At 39.9% G+C, this 17,652-nt stretch overlaps 1 long non-coding RNA gene across 1 annotated transcript; it reads left to right on the top strand.

The window, feature by feature from the left end:
- Nucleotides 1-223: 223 nt before the first annotated feature.
- Nucleotides 224-15,813, top strand: LOC140533227 (uncharacterized). Its single transcript, XR_011976848.1, has 4 exons — nucleotides 224-649; nucleotides 818-1,035; nucleotides 9,748-9,883; nucleotides 11,122-15,813. It is a non-coding gene; the product is annotated as an uncharacterized lncRNA (long non-coding RNA).
- The last annotated feature ends 1,839 nt before the right edge of the window (nucleotides 15,814-17,652 follow it).

Genomic DNA, 17,652 nt, shown 5'->3' with positions numbered 1-17,652 from the left:
AGGCTTATTTAGTCTTACTTGGACCCAAGCAGAAAAAAACCAAAAACCTAGTTCTTTTACACAGAAACCTTCAGTCTTTTCTCCAGCTTAATGCCATCATGTTTATTTTTTTTCTTTTCACTATTAACAATACAAAGCCCTGAAAGTCTTGGTGCCTTCAGGCTTCCTTCAAAGTCCAGAAGAGTGTTATTTTCCATCCTCTTATCATGTCTAGAGTCTCCCTTTAATTTGCCTCCCCAGTGTGCCAAGATACTTTGAAGAAATGTGGCATCAAGAACTAAATACAATGCTCTAGCTGTAGTCGGACCAAGGCAAAGGATACATCGTCATTTGTGACATCATAGGCAGGTCAGTAGCATGATGTTTAGGAAGACCTGGGTTCAGATTCTGCCTCAAAGACTTCTAGCTGTGTTATCCTGGGCAAGCTACTTCATCTCTCCTGGACTCGGTTTTTTTCATCTATAAGATGGAGATAACAACGGCACCTACCTCCCAGGGTTGTTGTGAGAATCAAACCTTGAAGACCTGTATAAATGCTAGTGATTATTAATGATGCCCAAGACCATAAGAACATTTTTGTACTCCTTGTGCCATTGTTGATTCATATTTCAGACTCCTGAAATGCCACCTCCATCTTGTACTTGCAAGGGTGAGTTTTTAGACCCAGGTATAAGACTTTTTATTTAACCCTATTAAATTCCATCTCATTAGATTTGGCTCATTATTATAACCTATCAACATCTTTCAAAATCCTGCCTCTGGTTCAATGTAGTAACTTCCTCTACAAAGTTTTTTTTCTCTCATTTTTTTTTGGCAGCTCCATGGATCAGTTCCTTCTCTGTATGTGTGCTGAATGAGGGATTAGACCATAAGCCTTACAGGAGATGAAAGACAGAGGCAGTGACTGCAATCACACGCTTTGGGGAACGCTTTCTCAGCTTAAGTGATTCTTTTCCACGTCAAACCATAAATTCTTCACCCATGTCAGTATTAGCTGCCATTTTCATCATGCTTTAGATTTACAAAGCACTCTACGTACGTAATCTCATTCACTCCTTACACCAGTATTATAAGGTAGATACTTTTGGTATTACTCTCATGAACTTACAGATGGGGAAACTGAGGCCTAGGGAGACTGAGACCATAGAGGCAGTAAATGTCAGAGCTGGGATTTAAAGCCAGGGCTTCTGGCTTCATGCTCAGCATGCATTTTGTATATGAAGATAATGATTATTATTCACCTCTTATGGGCATACTGGTTTGACTGAAGTCAAGAATTCAAGTGCAGGAACAGTCAAAACTAAATCTGAGAAAGTAGATTGAGGATAATGACTCTTCACATTGACTAATCTTGATTCAGTAACACCAGCATCTCTCTCACAGGACCTTAGTGAGGATCAAAGAGTAGAGTAGAAAGTAGAGGTAAAACAGTTGGCAAACTTAAAACACTGTTGTTATGATTGGTCATATTGGATCTTCAAAAGCCCCAGCTGGGAGAGAAGTGAGGCCAGTGCCCCTTTCCCATGTTCTACTCCCCTCCCCAAGACTAAGTCATCTTTCACAGTCCTTACTCCACCTTTTACCAACCACTGTTATGGACTGCAGGGGGTCCATCAGGGTTTTTGAACAGCAGAGGGATGAGTGCAAAGATCATTCAAACAGCTATGCACAGGAAGGACTAAAAGGAAATTGGGCAGGTAGGTGGCTCCATAGTGCATAGAGCACAGGGCCTGGAGTCAGGAAGATTCATGTTCAAATCCAACCTCAGACGCTGGGCAAGACAGTTAACCCTGTTTGTCTCCATTTCCTCAACAGCAAAAAGAACTGGAAAAGGAAATGGCAAACTACCCCAATATCTCTGCCAAGAAAACCCCAGAGGGGTTCACAAAGAGTCAGACACGAAACTTGAAAACAAATGACCAAAAAAGTCACAGAAGTTATGCAACTGTTGGTAAATCTAAAAACACTAAAGAGCTCACACAGATTATCACAATTACAATTAACTTTAAGAAATAAAATTAAATAAAAACAAAATAAAAACTAATAACCAGTGGTCATAAGCAAAAAACTCTCTTTATTCCATTGGAGGAGGGAAACTAGACACATGTGCAGCGGCCTCCTCTAGGAGGAGACCTGCTTTAGCAAGGCCAAGCCTTGACACATACAGTAGAGGCTGCACAGTGACCTTTAGGTATGACAATGAGGACTCACAGCCACAATGGGACAAGTTTCATTCATAGCAGGGCTTCATGACTAAGACATGGGCCCTGCAAGTGTTTGTCTGAGAGCAGGGAGCACTTGGTGCTCGTGTGAAACAATTCTGGGATGTTGCTGTGGCTAGTTCATCCAGAGGGTGAGCCGCAAAGGATTGTTGTTATGCCAAGCTCAGGACACAGTTTGCTTACTGGGCCTTCGTTCTGGGTAACAGGGTGTCTCCTAATAGTAAAAAGAGAGGGGCATGGGGATCTTGACAGAGCAAAAGGAAAGATGAGCAGTGGAGATCTCTATCAGGAGGTTATTTCACTATCTTTAGGTGTAAAGATATGAAACAAAAGGGGCCTGAAATAGTAGCTGTGAGAATAAAAGTTAAAGGGGGAGGCAGGAGAAATTTCAAAGGAGAAATTGATAGGAGTTAGTGGACACCCAGATGGGTAGGAGAATTGGGTCAGGAATGACTTTCTGGCTTCCATTCTGATAATTAAGAGAATTACAGCACTGTTTATAGAAACACATTTTTTCCCCCTTAAACTTGTCTTGAAGAGGATTTGATTTTTGAGGAAAGATAATGAATTTAATTTTGGACAACATTCACTTGGAAATGATAGGAGAGGTAATGCATGATGTAGCCCAAAGAATGTTGAACTTAAACTCTTAGGAAGGCTCTTGATTCTAATCATGTCTTCGTCACTTATAACCACTTAAATGTCCTAGTCCTCAGTTTTCTCACCTGTAGAACAAGGTGTTAGAGAGATGACTTCTAAGGCTCCTTTAAGTTCTAGAGCTATGATACTAGCTGTGTTCTAAGTGGAAATGTCTACCACTCAGTGAAGAGATTTGGGGCCTAGAGCTCAGGAGAGAGATCTTGGCTAGAGATCTATATCTGAGAGTCAATAAGATATCTATGGGGCAGCTAGGAGGCACCATGGGTAGACCACTGGGCTTGGAGTCAGGAAGACTCATCTTCCTGAGTTCAAATGTGGCCTCAGACACTTTTCTAGCTGTGTGACTCTGGGCAGGTTACTTAACCCTATTTGCCTCAGTTTCCTCATCTGTCAAATAAGCTGGGGAAGAAAACTCCAAATGGGATCATAAGAAATCAGACAAGACTGAAATGGCTAATCAACATTAAAAAGATATCTACGAGAATTGAAGTCATGACAGCAGGTAACATTTTCAGAGTAGAACAATAGAAGTTCTGGGAGTTGAGGTCTGCCATATTTAGGGAAGAGGAGGAGGAAATAAAGTCAGTGAAAAAGACAGAAAAGGCAGAGATATTACATAAGCAGGACACTATGTTGTTACAGAAACTGAGAGAAGAAAAAAGTTTCAAGGCTGAATGGTTGAATTCTTCAGCAGTCAAGGATGGCTCTGAAAAGGTCAATACAGTTGGACGCAGATAACCAGATCAAAGACTTTAAGGAGTTAGGCTGTGAAAGGGCAGTTACCATTGGGTACTTTTTTGAGAAATTTAACGTGTAAAAAACAGGGAGAGAACTAGGCAAATAGCTAGGGAAGTTTTGGGGTTTTTTTATTTTAATCCTGGGAGATATTAGATTTGGAAAGGAGTTGAGAGAAAATCATTTTTCAAGTGAGGAAATTGAGGCCTAGAAAGGCGAAATGATTTGCCCAGGGTCAGTAAACCTAAGGTAGTAAGTCACAGTCAGAATCTGAACCTGGGTCCCATGAACATCATGAAAACATTCAGCACTCTTTTCATTGCACAATACTACATCTACCCAAGTACTATGATCCCTGCTTTACAGATGAAGAAACTGAGGTTCACCTATTTTAATGCAGACATTAAGGGTCAGAGGCAGGATTTAAAACAATGTGCTCATGGTTCCAAGTCCTACTGTCTGTCCACTGTCACAGAATGGAGTGGTTAGGGATAGTTGTGATCATTTTTGTTCTCATCGTTCAGTTGAGCCCTGCTCTTCATGACCCCCACTTGAGGTTTTCTTGTCAAAGATACATCTTCTTCTTGGAAAGGCTGACTCCTTTCTCTACTAGCCCCCATACTTATTCCCCCCCCCCCCCACCCCCCATCACCTTTCTTTTATTCCTGTTTGGCCCTATTTGTTATTTCTGTTTGTTTAACTTCTTGGTCAGATTTGTCTCCTCCAGGCTCCAGGCCATTAACTTCTACTTAACTGCTCAGGCTGCAAACCAACCTCCCAGTGAGTCAAAGGTCTGTAACCCACTGGACCCAGCATCAGCCAGGTTCTGAAGTCTGACCCCTTGAATGAGACCCAGAGAGGCAGGGACAGAGCTACGACCCTTTGCCAGCAGGAAGCAATCGCTCCTTACCCCAAAAAATTTGGGGTCTCATTTGTTTGAGGGATGAATGACGGAGTTGGTGAGGGCTGGAGAGATAGGGGTACAGGAACTCCAAGGCTGGAGTTCCCTGCATGGGCCATCGGGAGAACAATTCATGGACTCAAGCACTGTGGAGGTCAAGGTGGTAAAGATTTATTGCACTTTTCAGTGGGCAAGAGTTCTTAGGGAATCTGTAACTTTAGAAGGGTACAGGTAAAGCTTGTACAGGATATTGTATAGTAAAACATGTGCCAAATATGCTAATGATTCAGGGCGGGATTAGGGAGTGGTTAGTTCTTAAAGGAACATGCACTTTTGGTATTTACTGCACAGTATTTTACCCAGAGTTCATCAGGAAATAGCCCGGGGTAGGAGTGGGGGGCTACCTGGAGATGTGGTTTTAAGCCTGAAATGTTTCTAAGTCAACTAGCAGTCAGAGCTGACTAAGGAATACCAGGCTGCTTTCATCAATGTCTCGTTAGACAAGATAAACATAAGCGAGTATATGCATGTCTAAGTCTAGGATCCATATGACTGGTCAGTGAGTAGTAAATGTCATTATCACCCAGTACCCAGACTGTTCGGATAGTTCAAACTAATAAATTGTATAGGTACAGCTGGCTACCGTTGCAGGAAAGGAGATAGTGGTTGTTGCTGGGGCAAGCTGTCCTTCAGCTGGGAAAAAAAATGCCTGGGACAGTGTTTTGAGCCTAGGGAGACATGTAATTTTTAAAGAAAAATGTGATTTTAGGATTGGGGTCCAAGCACCCCATCAGGGTGATGGGACCTGAACCCCTAAGAGGATTAGACCATATCTTTGAAAGCAGTCCAGTTCCCAAATTTTCCAACACTTTTCAGAAGCCCAGATCACTGACCTCTCAGCAGAGGCATCTGGCCCAGCCCAGTCCACCCCAAATCACTTAATACTCTTTTAACAATCCTCTTGACCCACCCCAGACTTTCACTGTAGCACGTGGGTCCCTCCAGTCTATTTACCACTCTTTAATCCCATCCAGATCTTCTCACTTCGTTTTCTCATCCCCATCAAATTGCAGATTCCCTAAGAATTTCGCCTGCTTCTATTGGCATTACGATAAGTCTTGCTACTTTGACTGAAAGGTTTGAATGTTTGAATTCTTTCCAGGCAGACCCCCCTCTACGGTGACATTTTAAGGTTCCCAGCAACCTCAAACCACATCAGCTTGCCATTTCCTTCTCCCGCTCATTTGACAGATGAGAAAACTGAGGCAAACAGGGTTAAGTGACTTGCCCAGGGTCACATAGCTAGGAAGTGTCTGAGGCTGGATCTGAACTCAGGAAGATGAGTATTCCTGACTCCAAGCCCGGTGATCTATTGTTAACCTGAAAACTTAGACAAGAAAAGGCAACAGGCTAAATGCATACATTTTATGATTTAATTAATTAATCAATCAATTCCCTATTAAAGACAACAGTAACATAATGCATTATGGAGCCAGAAATGTTCTGGCTACCCAGTGCAGAAATCTTCTGGCTTATATACATTTTGCTGTGAGAAAGGAACTCTCCTAGTTGAACAAATCATAAATTTAGTAAGACAAGACAATTAACAAAGTAATGTTGGTCAGGCCTTGGGATTCCAGCTGGGTAAACATATGCCTCAGTGATAAAGAAGGAAATCCCACCACTAGTAAGTGGCAGGCTTCCTGCCATAAACAGATAACTGACATAGGAAAGGGTAAACAAAGTTCAATAGAAATTAGATCTAAGATGTCTATAGATAATAAGATATAGTGTCTTAGGTTAAAGGTCTCCTAAGGAGTGTAGAGTCAGCCTTGGCTGGCTTTTGCTGACATAGGAAAGGCATTCTCTGAGTTTGCTTCAGAGAGAACAAAGAGATTATTCCAAAATTTTATATTAAACATTATCACTATCCATGATGCCACTTGGCTTCCCATAGTTGCAATCATACTTTTAATATTATCTTTCAGGAATGTGATGAGCAAAATGAACTTTTAGGGCCCATAATGAGAACATAAACACCATTTATAATTTTTTTTCCTTGGAGGAAATGCCTTCTGAGCTTCAAACAACCAGCTTGTGTTCCCTAGTGATTATCGTCCTTTTGTGTTTCCCACTGGGAAGGAGATGCTTAATAAAAGCTTACAGAATTGAATTAAGTTGTGGGGGTAAAAACAGGAAGCACTAAATGTGCAATTTAGCACCTCATGAATAACTCAGCCATACCCAGGGGTGAATTTAGATTTGGGTCTCCAGAAAGTTCTATTTAAAGATTTAGGAGAGAGTGATGTGGGAGTGGGCTGGCTGGAAGAGTGACCAAGTTGGGATCTGGGCCATTTTGGATTCTAGACCTGACTTGCCCACTGTCTACCTAGCTGTGTGATTTGGGGCTGGTTCACCTAAGCTCTCTAGGCCTTAGGATCCACAGCTAAAGGTATTGGGGCAAATCATCTCAAGTCCCCTCCAGTTGTAAAAAATTCTCTGATTCTGCTAAGTCATGGTGAGTAGGAAGTCTGTATACTCAAGAGGATTTGAGAGGAAGCTGGTGCTGCTCTAGGCAAAATGTGGGTGTTTGGTTTTCAATATCCTTCTCTTTGTTCCTTCTTCTTCTATTCAAATACCCAGCTACCTACCCCCAGCCCCAGGGCCCTCAGACCTCCTCTGGACATTCCATTAGAATATAATAAGTTCCTAGAGGCCAAGGCCATTTGCATTTTCTTTGTATTGCCAGTATTCAGCTCCATAGCCCTTCCTAAGCACTTATTAAACATCTCCTGAGCAATTACCTTGTTGATTGATTGACTGCACATGGTTTTAGGTACCTCTCTTTTCCATCTCATTAAAACTTAGGCTTTCCTGTGTCTCACTCTGCAGGATCCTAGTAATCTCTTGGGAGGGTACAACACATACACAGGTAAATAAAAAGGCACAATATAACCAGACAGGGTGTCCCAAAAGTCTTAGTGGAGTTTTAAGCTTTAACAGTTCAAAACTACTTTAAGAGATGTTATCTTCATAAATTCTTTCATATAAACCCCCTTATCTCCGTTGACACTGCTGTCACTTTAAGCTTTAATAGCTTAAAACTCAGCTAAGACTTTTGGACTACTCTGTACATGACTAGTAGTTAGATGGCACAGTAGTTAGAGCGTCAGGCCTGGAGTCTGGAAGACCTGAGCTCAAATCTGGCCTCAGACACTTCCTAGCTGTGTGACCTTGGGCAAGGCACTTAACTCTGCCTCGGTTTCCTAATCTGTCACATGAGCTGGAGAAAGAAAAGACAAACCATTCCAGTATCTTTGCGAAGAAAACCCCAAATGGGGTCACAAAAAGGAAAAAACTGAACATGTGCATGACCCTTCATTTGAGGAGGGAGTAAGTCTTCAGTTAGGAAGTGGCAAAGTGCTAAGTCATGAAGGAAGTCAGGCATGCCAAAAAATGAATGAGGAAACTAAATCGGGGCATTGAAGTAGGAGATGGGATTTTCTCTAAGGGGAACAGTAAGGAGGTCAGTTTGACCTGAATACAGAAGAAGGAATGTGAACTGTCTGGAAAGGTAGATTATTTGTATAGAGAATTCTCAATTTGGGGATTTCGAAAATGAAATGTCATCCCTCCTCAAACCTTTCATAGGTCCCCCTCTACCTTCCTTCTTGCTTCTCTATTTCACTGAAAAGAATGAGGCCATTGGCCAAGAGCCTCTCCCCCCCTTTCTCCATTTCTCCTTTCACATCATTTCACTATCCCCATTTTCATTTCTGTCTGACCTGGAGAGGCTGCCAACCTGGATATGCACAAGTGAATCCCTTCCATCCCATCTTCTCTAGGAGATGGTTCCCTCTATCATTTCTACTGTTTTTTTTAACCTTTGATCACTTGCTCTCCAGTAGCTGCTCCCCACCTCCTATCAACATGCCTATATCCTTCACCTGATTTGTCTATCCCCACTAGCTTTTGCCTCATACCTCTTCTCCTTTTGGTGGCTAAGCTCTTGGAAGGGGCTATCTGTATCAGTGCCTCCACTTCCTTTCCTCTCTCTTCTTAATCCTTTAAAGTCCAGCTTTCATTCTCATAATTCAACTGAAATCACTCTCTCCAAAGGCACCAGTGATCTCTTAATTGCCAAGGTGAATGGCCTTTTCTCAGCCCTCATCCTTCTTGACCTCTTCATAGCTTGTGACATTGTTGATCACCTTCTTCTCCTGGACAATCTTTCCCTCTTGGTTTTTGTGACATTGCTTTCTCAGGGTTCTCTTTCTACTTGTCTAATTGTTCCTTCTTACTCTCCTTTGATCTTCAACCAGGTGCACCCACTAATGGTGCAGTCTGTCCCACAGGGCTCCATTTTAGACAGTCTTCTCCCTCTATACTTTTTCACTTGATGATTTCATCAGCTGTGGAGGATTCATTTATCCTCTCTGTGCTAATGATTCTCAGATCTACTTATCCAACCCTAACCTTCTTCTGAATCTCCATTCTCACATATGCATCTAGGACTGGATGTCTAATAGACATCTTAAACTCAAGTTCATGATAATATTTAATATAAATTTTGGACTTTAATAAGAGCTAGAGCTTGCATTAAGAAAGAGCCTGGAGCTAATAGTGTCATTGTTCTTTCTAAAATAAACTCAGAGAATTGCGTTTTGCTATGTCAACAAAGCAGATAGGACTGACAGCATTCCTTATGAGACATTAACCCTAGACATTTTCTGAATAATGGGATGATTTCCATGTCTTAATATTTTGTGGACATATACTATGTTATGGAATGTTAATGGTAAAGAAAATACAGATAACCTGGGTCTGTAATTTCAATTGAAACTTTGTCAACTCTGTTAAAAATGCCCTTTCCTGTGTCAGCAATTTCAAAGACCTGTTTATGATAGGATACCTGCCAGCAGAGTGGTGGGATTTTCTCTTTATCTTATGTCACAGAGACATGCTATTCACACAGCCTGGAATCATAAATTCCAACTGACTCTACCTTGTTAATTGTCTTGTCTCACTAAATTTAGAATTTGTTCAACTAAGAAAGTTTCTTTCTCACAGTAAAATGTATTTAAGCCTGATTATCCCTATACTGAGCATCCAGATCATAACGACTGACTTGGTGGAATCCATTTACTGTTACTTTAAAGGGAATTTAGAATAAGAATAATAAAAATGTATGCATTTAACCTGTTGCCTCTACTTTAACCAAACCTTCAGGCTAACGGTAATGGTGCTATGATGTGCGGACTGGAACTGAGGAACAGAATGGATATTTCCTCACCTCTCCAACACCAGGACTCAGGCACCAGAGGATCTGTTTTTCCCTGGAGTCCTGGACCTTGACAGGGTCAGGGTAAGTACTCCCCTTCCCAGCTTCCAAAGGACTCCCACTAGTTTGGTTTTAAGTCTGCAAATTCTCTTTAAACTAACTCTGGGGTCAGAGACCAAGTAGTGTTAAATTGCTCTGTATTACTTAGGTATCCTCTGACAATTGATCTTAGGAAAATTAGTACAAGTATTGCTAGCATTAGTGTCAATCAACTAAAGATACCCCTAAAATTATGTTGGCCACCACAGGGCTCTTTTGGACCAGTCAGAGTTACTTTATCTTAAAACCAAATTAAGTTTAAAGGCCAACAAAACATCTAGCCAGCAGCGGGAATGTTTCATCGTTGGTTTGCTGAAATGACTGAGGGAGAACAAAAGGTAGAAGAAGCCTTTGGCTTCAAAAGGCTGGCAGAGCTGCTTCAGCACCAAGTACTGGCTAACTCCCTTGGTCTGATTCCCCCTCTGGCCTTCTTCCTTCCTCTCTCTTCCCTTAAAAGGCCTTTGATGTGGGGAGGATGATTACCTCCTCTGGAGCCCTCCCTCCCACCCCAGTCCTTCCCCTACTTGCCTTAGCCCTGAGGAAGACAACCTTTGTTCAAAGTCTGTTGCCTCTTCCTCCTCCTCATTCCCCCTCCCCCATTTTTCCCTTAAGGGCTCTGGTCTTGAAGTGGACAGTTACAATCCACCTACAAACTAGAGGCCTGAACCTATTCCCATGGGGCCTATTTCTTTAAGATATTCTGAAACTTCGGGACACCAAGGCTCCCCAACCCTCCAACAACCACAGGGGTGCTCTGAGCAAAAGCTGCAGGATCCACCTTTATTATCAGGTCTTGAATTCTTGCAACCCCCTTACCTCGGAATAATAATAGCCAATTCATGATGGAGATTTCTAACAAGCTTCTAATTGCCCTCTCTCTCTCTCCACGTTGTTTTTTGTGAGCTCCGTTTGTATTTGTCCTGTTGTCAATTTGTCTGTCAGCGTACATCTCTGTCCACATCATGTGTGCTATGAATGAGTCTGTTATTTTGTAAGATTTAAATGCAAGCAGCCAGATTCCTTTAAGGCCTACAGCTAGGGAAATAAACAAACAAAACTTTAAGACCTTTCCTTGTTATTCTGGTCTGGCCAACCTGGAATTACAATGGAAAGTTAGATCATCTGAGGTAAAATCATTTTAGCAGATTTGTATGTTGTGAGATTAATCATAAAAAACTTTGGGAACTGGTCATTTATAGGCAACTTTTACTCCACCTTTGTAGGTAAAGCTTGGAAATGTCACCTGGGTCCTATACATTCTGCCCACCCTGTCCCAGAAGCTGCAAATCACCTTATGCTCAGTAAATTCTGCAGCTGTGGGAGAAGGGAGAGGTGGACAGATCAGGTGGTGAGCATTCCCTAAGCTCTGCCTACAAGAATCACCACCACTGGGACGCCAGCTTCTCTGCCACTTCTCTGTTCCAGCTGCAAAAATGTATTTTCTCTCTGTTTGACCTGTTTTCTGATTTGTAAAAGTAAAAATAATTATGGTTGTGGTTAGGGGATCAAAATGATAAAATGATCGTAAAGTGCTTAACATAATGACTGGTACGTGTTACATACAATATTATTATCTTCCTCTAATGTAATTGTTAACTTTGAAGTGGTTTTAATTACTGAAAGTAATAAGATCAATAATTTCTGGAAATGCAAATAATACCATCTGAAGTTATTGTTGTGTTAAAACTATATTTCTAAGATTGTATTTCTGAATTTCTCTTAGATTTTAAAAACTGAGTGACCAAGGTAATCCAGAACTAGTGTTAGAGAAAGCAACTATTAATCTGAATTTTGTTGAAACTAAAAGATGTTGGGAAAATTGCATAAAACTATTTATGTTACGTTATCAGTCCTGCTAACCTTGTCTTATAACGTTTTGCAACTGCCATTTAGAAAACCAGGTGATTTCACCTTTGCCTGTTAAACAGGTTAAAGTTAAAACAATTGACTACCTTTTTTCAAAGTTGGAGTATTGTTAACTAAGTCATTTGGGATTACTATTTTAATGCTGAAACCTAAAATTGTTAAGTGATTACTGTGTATGAAAAGGAGGGAATGGGTTAAAAACTTTATTTAGATTGGTTCTGCCCATTCAGAACAGTCCTCCTGTAGGTTGGCAGGCAGGAGCAGTGACATCGGCCTCCTTTCTGGGTCTGTGCCTATTTGCCGTATTTTGTAAAATTGATATAGCCCCTGGAAACCCATCCGTGTGGGCAAGGTCACCAACCCTAGGAAAGGAACTTGTTTGGCTTATGTAGTTCCTAAACAATGAATATGACTTGATCAGAAGTGGTAATAGATAGAAAGGATTTTTAACAGTTGGCTTTTACATCAAGACAAGTTTTTAAATATGAGAAGGAAAGATGTTAAATAGAATTCCTTATCAATGTGAGTCCTGGTAAATCTCTATTGCTTATTGTAACTCCATAAGAGCAGAAATAACTGTTATCTGACTCTAAGCTGTGATTACTGAAACTTGCTGTGTAAGGTAAAAGGCATTTGGGACCATAACTATTTTTGTTTTGAGTTTGAATTTGGGTATAGTTGTCTGCGCTAATTTCACTCTTATCTGAATTCAAACAGAGTAAAGGATGTTTTATCCTGTCATATTTGGTATGTCACATATCCCTGCTTTTTTCCTTTTATAACAAACTTCTATGACCAATAGCAAGTAACCAGCAAAACATGTGGGCCCTTTTGTGCAATCTTACTAGGAAATCAAATATTATTTTTATCTGAAATTAGAACATGTGCAGAATTTTATGTAAACTACTTAAGACTCATCTTAACACGTTCTCATTGTTTAAAAGGATTTTTAAAAGCAGTAGTGTTTTTCTGTGATCAGTCTCTTACTGTTACCAGCGTGAGATTCCATCACAACGCTGTTTTTACTAAGGCATTTTGTGATATCTAGGAATTCTGTAATAACTAAGAATTCAGTTTGGAAATTTATATTACTTAAGGATATTTTTGTAACAATTCAGCTTTAATGAATTCCAATTTTAAAGGTTTATTTTTGCTTAAGGAAAAAAGAAAGAGCTATCAATCATTTTAAAAGTTTCCAACTAATTTTCTTCATAAAAGTTTAGTGAACCTCAGAATAAATTTTAAACTGTTTTTACAGAAAGGGAAATAATTTTAGAAGAAAATGTTTTGAAAAAAAATCTCATGTGATTCTTTGAAGGCCTACTAAAATTTCAAAATAATTTACTGTTAAATTAAGCTATAAAGCAGAGATCTTGCTGTTTTGATCTGGATTTGTAGTCATTCCATGGCCTAAGTCAGAGTTAAAATTTGTGTTTGAACTTATTATATGTAAAAGATTTCATTCCTGACGTATCTCATTCTTCCAGAGTGAGTATAATTAGGGAAGAATAACAAACTTGTGAAACAAAGACATAATTCCATCAACTATAAGGTTAGCCACTAACCTCTTTGCTTAGTTCAAGGTGGAATAGGATTCTAGTACAGTTATGCTAGCAAACAGTAATAACTTATGAGCTCTCTTGTCTTATGTAACTTGATTTGATAATCAATAGCTCAATCAAATTTGAGATGACCCTATCTGAAGTATACCAGCCCATATTTATTTGCTATAAGATTGGGACTGCAATTTACTATTGTTTGAAGCTCTGATTACAGGAATAGTTGTCCAAATTATCATAAAGCTAATTGACATGTGCTGCAGGCTGAGAACAGTGGATGCTTGGAAAGGTTTTGAAGACAACCTTGGACATGGCTTAGGTAGGATCTTCTTAACTCTATTTCCCAAATGTGCTATTTCCTTTCTGAAAAAGGAAATTCCCCACCTGATTACTCCTAAGCCCTGTTTTCAGCACCTGGTGACTACCTGATTGGCTGTCAGATAATGACTCATTCCTGGAATCAAATACAACTAAGGAAGTTCTTTCCTTCTGTTAAGGTATGACCTTGTCCCTCTTTTCTTTTATAGCAAATTTCTGTAATCAAGAAGTTCTGTAAGTACAATACTAAGTCTATCAAATAATAAATGGAAAGGAACATCTCTGAGTCACTAAAGTGAGAGACAGGAATGAATAGCTTACAACCTTAACCTATATTCCTGGTCAAATAAATAAATATAATATAGAGATAACATTGAGGAAATGATTAAGACAAAGTAATAAGACAAACACGTAAGGTGATAAATGTCTAATTAAATGGGATAGCAAATTTTGAGGAAAAGCAATGGGATCAGACTGATTCCTCTAAGAATTTTATGTAGATGCATATGATTGACTTCTAAAATTTGTCATGTTTTTGGTAATAAGATCTCAAATTTGGAGTTTTGCACAAAAATGGTATGAAATTATTTCTTCTTTGTTAAAATATCTGTCCAATAATTTAAAAGGGCAGATGAGTTCATTTTGTGGTTGAATCCTCACATTCTGAAAGATTCTTATTGTAGGTACCAGATTTAGGTAAGGACAGAAACAGCAAATAATATAAAGTGAAATTCTCTGAAATTTCAAAAATTAGAGAACAAATTTTAAGTGACTGTACAAATTTATAGAAGTATCTGGGAACTTCTAGATCCAAACCAGAGAAGCAGAACTCCCTTTCTGAACTGTCCCAAGAATAAAACTTATTGTCAAAGAAAGGCTATCTAGGTATCAGATAACTACACAAGAAATCTGGCATTCAAAAAGTGATGTATAGATGAAAATTAAGAATGGATTACTGGGACACAAGGAACTTAATGTCAATTACCATTGGAAATCATGATTGCATTTATTTGTATGATTCATGTTTAATTTTCTTGTTTATATTGGTGACATGTAACTCTCCCTTTCAAAACTAGTCTGTTGTGAGCCATCTAAGTTTTAATCTGTACCTGACTTAATGTAAAAATGCAATTTTGTGAACTGTGAGAAAAACTTGTGTTGTTTGAACCTAGCCCTGCATGGCTGGGAAACTTAACTATTTCTTTGTGCCTTTAGCCATGTTAACTATGTTGTACTGTTTCATCTCCTCTATTAAATCATGTTTTCTGGGAGACCCTGTCAGATTTTTTGTATGGACTCTTGGATCCATCTGTCACTTCCATTGTCCCTGCTCCTGAGTGGACTGTGCCCTCCAGTTTTGGAAGGGCCTGAAGAAGATGACATCAGACAGACAGCTTTCTCAAGACCTTAACAAGGATTTAGAGTTGTTTTTTTTTTCTCATACCTTTATTGGTCTACAGGTGAAGGCTTCAACTTGCCTTTGACCAAAAGCAGGGAATATAAATTTTGGACTTTAATAAGAGCTAGAGTTTGAATTAAGAAGAGCCTGGAGCCAATAGTGTCATTGTTCTCTCTGAAGTAAACTCAGAGAATGCCTTTTGCTATGTCAACAAAGCAGATAGGACTGACAGCATTCCTTACGAGACATTAACCCTAGACATTTTCTGAATAATGGGATGTTTTCCATGTCTTAATATTTTGTGGACATATACTATGTTATGGAATGTTAATGGTAAAGAAAATACAGATAACCTGGGTCTGTAATTTCAATTGAAACTTTGTCAACTCTGTTAAAAATGCCCTTTCCTGTGTCAGCAATTTCAAAGACCTGTTTATGACAGGATACCTGCCAGTAGAGTGGTGGGATTTTCTCTTTATCTTATGTCACAGAGACATGCTATTCACAGCCTGGAATCATAAATTCCAACTGACTCTACCTTGTTAATTGTCTTGTCTCACTAAATTTAGAATTTGTTCAACTAAGAAAGTTTCTTTCTCACAGTAAAATGTATTTAAGCCTGATTATCCCTGTACTGAGCAGTCAGATCATAATGACTTGACTTGGTGGAATCCACATACTGTTACTTTAAAGGGAATTTAGAATAAGAATAATAAAAAGGTATACATTTAGCCTGTTGCCTCTACTTTAATCAAACTTTCAGGTTAACATTCAAAACTGAACTCATTTTCTTTCTACCCCCAAACCCTCCTCTTTTCCTCATTTCCCTATTACCATTATAGTTACCAGGATTAAAAAAACAAAACAAAACCTGGAAAGACTTACATGAACATCTGATGCAAAGTGAAGCGAGCAGAGCCAAAACGCTGAACATAGCAACAATGACGTTGTGCTATGATCCACTGAATAACTTGGCTCTACTCGCTGTCAAAGGTACCACCATCCTTCCAGTTACCCAGACTTGCAAATTAAGTATCACTCTCTTAACCCTTATTCAATGTTGCCAAGCCCTGTAGATCTGACCTGTGTTAGTTCTCTCCTATGTGCCCCCTTCTCTCCCCTGACACCACCACCACCCTGTTGCAGCCCTTCCTTACCTCACACATGGACTACTACAATATCCTTTTGGCTGGTCTCCCTGCCTTAAGTCTCTCCCCACTTCAGCCCATCCTCCACTCAATGGTCAAATTGCCCAGTCTCCCTTAGTGCCAGTCGTCCCTGTTAATTAGCTTGTTTATCCTGTTTGTAGCAGTTTGTACAGAATTGCTTTAATGTTGTTTTCCCCATTAAGACTGAGCTCCCTGAGGGCAGGGATAGTCTTTGTATCCCCCAGGCACGTATGTAGCAAGTGCTTAAATACGACGACCGAAAAAGCTCTGGAGTTGGAGAATCCTAAGTTTGCATCCTATTGGCTATTTAGTCTGCTCACTAACGTGACCTTGCACAAATCACATGACCTCTCTAGTCCTTGGTTTTCCTATCATGGTTTCTAATTACATGTAAAATGAGGAAGTCTAGATCATGTCAAGGACCTGGGGCAGTCTGGTGAAACTTATAAACACCATCCCAGAAAAATGTTTTAAATTATATAAAATACATAGGAAATCAAGGATTATATATCAAAAAAATTAATTTAGGAACTCCAGGACTAAATGAACTCTATAGTTCCTTCTAACTTTCAATATGAGATCTTCACTTGCTGAATAATTGGGAAACAGATTAATAAACTAATTCAAACTATTAATGGTTGATAGTGACTTAACTAAGAGAATACGTACCTTTCACCTGTGGTTGGATGCTGATTTTTTATTGCTTCTTCACCTACCATAGGCTCCTTCCCAGTGAAGCTCATCTGCATCCCTTGTTTACATGTCCCCTCTCCTCTCCCTCTTAGTGCCTTGGAACGTTTTCTGTCCCCCACTTAATAGTAGAACATTTTCAGGAAGCACAATAGACAATATTTGGGTAGGGAGAATGGCCTGGCCTAGTGGGAAAACCCTGCTATGCTCTCACTTCACTGATCAGCTGGAAGATGCTTGCGTGAGCCCCATGAGACACTTTTTCACAAGACAGAAACATTGGGTGGAATTTACAGATTCCTAAAGCAGTAGGAACCCTCAGACACCCAGTCTAGTCCCTAATTTTACAAATGAGGAAAGTAAGACCCAAAGAGTATGTTAGTCACAGCTAATTAATGGCACCAATATCATCCAAATCCCAGCATACTCCCATGCCACCCTTTCACCGTCTTTCAGTTGTGACTATGTGGGTGTTGTCCTGTAGGAAGTATAAAAGTACATACTATCACTCAAGAGGAAAAACTGGGCCAAATAATGTGAATGGATCTATGTGCAGACCCCTACGTACTAGAAAGACTACTGAAAAGAAGACTTCAAAGCATAAAAGGAGCTAAGATAAACACCCAGGTTGATTCAGACCTGGAAGGGGGCTGTGGGTGACGGGGGATTGCGGCAGCCAAGTTCCACATCTCTTTGCCAGAGAGCCATGCCTCTTCTGGACTTTGTCCACCAGCCTCTCCCAGCTGGCACACC

This window comes from Notamacropus eugenii, chromosome 3 (assembly GCF_028372415.1).
Source record: "Notamacropus eugenii isolate mMacEug1 chromosome 3, mMacEug1.pri_v2, whole genome shotgun sequence".
NCBI classification, from domain to species: domain Eukaryota; kingdom Metazoa; phylum Chordata; class Mammalia; order Diprotodontia; family Macropodidae; genus Notamacropus; species Notamacropus eugenii.
Note: the sequence above shows the minus strand (reverse complement) of the source record. Positions and strands in the feature narration are given on the sequence as shown.